Here is a 2133-nt window from a genome sequence, read left to right as displayed (position 1 = left end):
ACAATTATGGGCAACAAGGATTTATGTTATGAAATAAATATCTCAGGCTTCTGTTATTGCTTTGGATCACCCCACATTAATATTGGCTCCACAACTACCAAAAACGTCACAAAATGGATAAAGATTATTCCTTCCATTGTCATTTCCTTCATCTTCTTATTACTCGGAATTGTGCTCCTTTCTCACCAGAAGATAAACGAAAACACTCATTCAAAGTGTAAAGCAAAGAGGAATGGGGAAATATTCTCAATATGGAATTATGATGGAAATATTCTCAATATGGAATTATGATGGAAATATTGCATTTGAAGACATCATTACAACAACAGAGGACTTTGACATCAGATATTGCATTGGAACCGGTGGTTATGGTAGTATTTACAAAGCAACGCTACCTAGTGGAAAAGTGATTGCCCTTAAAAAACTTCACCATTTAGAATCTTAGGAGCCCGCTTTTGACAAGAGTTTTAGGAATGAAGCCAAAGTGTTATCTGAAGTTCGTCATCACAATATCGTGAAGCTTTATGGGTATTGTCTACACAATCAATGCATGTTTCTAGTTTATGAATACATGGAAAAAGGAAGCTTATTTTATGCCATAAGCAATGATGTCAAAGCAAAGGAATTGGATTGGAAGAAGCGGGTGAATATCATTAAAGGAATAGCGAATGCTTTATCATACTTGCATCATGATTGCATTCCAACAATTATCCATCGAGACTTGACCACAAGCAACATTTTATTGAATTCAGAATTGGAGGGTTTTGTTGTAGATTTTGGCATTGCTAGACCACTAAATCTTGATTCCTCCAATTTAACCACACTTGTTGGCACCTACGGATACATTGCCCCTGGTGAATATTTATCTTCTACTTACACAAACACGCTTTGTAAAAAAAAAAAAAAAGATTAATCATGATCATATGTTCACATATTTATTAGCTAAAGTGGCTACATAATTGTCATAGTATAGTAAGATATTCCTAACATTTCTTACTCTAAGTAGTTTAGTTGTGCTCACACTTTTTTTTTTGTTGTGTTTTAGAACTTGCCTACACCATGGTTGTGAACGAGAAATGCGATGTCTATAGCTTTGGTGTAGTGGTGCTCGAAATAGCAATGGGAAGACATCCGGGAGAGCTTATTTCCTCATTAGCATCATCGTCTGCTCAACATATCATGCTGAAAGATATCTTAGACCCACGCCTTTCACCTCATATTAACCAAACAATTGCTCAGAATGTGGTTCTAGTTGTGACACTAGCATTAGCTTGCCTACGTTCAAATCCTAAATCTCGTCCAACAATGAAACATCTGTCACAAGAAATTCTTGTTCGGAAGCCGCCACTGCCCAAGCCATTTTATGAAATTTCAATGTGGGAGCTGATGAATCAATGCAAGAAATATATGTGGTAGACAAGAATTAGGAAAAGTTTAGACAAGGTAAGTAATCTATTTTCTTTTGGATGTTATCTAAATATATTATAGGAAAATGGCCATCGAAACTAATTACATGATTACATGATTATTACATTTTTGTAGACGTGAAGGAAGTTGTACCGACCATTAGTACTTGTATATCTTTTTTTTTTTTTTTTTTTTTTTTTTTTTTTTTTTNATATCTTTTTTTTTTTTTTTTTTTTTTAAGCTTCAATACGCAACAGAAACGCATAATAAAGCCAATAAAAAGTATTACAGTTTAATTTTTAATGATAAAGGACAATGGGTTTCAAGGGCAGAGGCACCTACAAGTTACAGGTGCCTATAACATTAGGGGCCAAAATTGTTGAAATCCTTTGTAATGGTATATTGGTATTAGGTAAAAAATAAATTGGGCTCCTAAAATTGTAATGATTGGCCCCCCAAAAAAATTTAAGTCCAAGTCCACGATTGGTTTTTATTTTCTTTCCTTAGAAATCTTGTAATGTATAGTCAGTCAACCCCACATCTGTTAATTTCTCTACTCTCTAGTGGAGTCCCACCCAAATAAAATATAACATGTTACCAAAACTTGTAATAAATGCCTAGTTAGCTTGTATCATGTCATTTTTTCTCTAGCTGGTTATATCTTTTACTATTGGATCTAGTTGCCTGATAAGTTTTTTTTTTTTTTTTTTTTTTTTTTTTGGGATA

At 33.7% G+C, this 2133-nt stretch overlaps 1 pseudogene; it reads left to right on the top strand.

The window, feature by feature from the left end:
* Positions 1-232: 232 nt before the first annotated feature.
* Positions 233-1416, top strand: LOC136068104 (MDIS1-interacting receptor like kinase 2-like; annotated as a pseudogene).
* Positions 1417-2133: the final 717 nt, after the last annotated feature.

The sequence above is a fragment of the Quercus suber genome, unplaced genomic scaffold (assembly GCF_002906115.3).
Source record: "Quercus suber isolate HL8 unplaced genomic scaffold, Cork oak 2.0 scaffold_99, whole genome shotgun sequence".
Classification (NCBI taxonomy): Eukaryota; Viridiplantae; Streptophyta; class Magnoliopsida; order Fagales; family Fagaceae; genus Quercus; species Quercus suber.
This window is presented reverse-complemented; position numbering and strand designations above follow the sequence as displayed.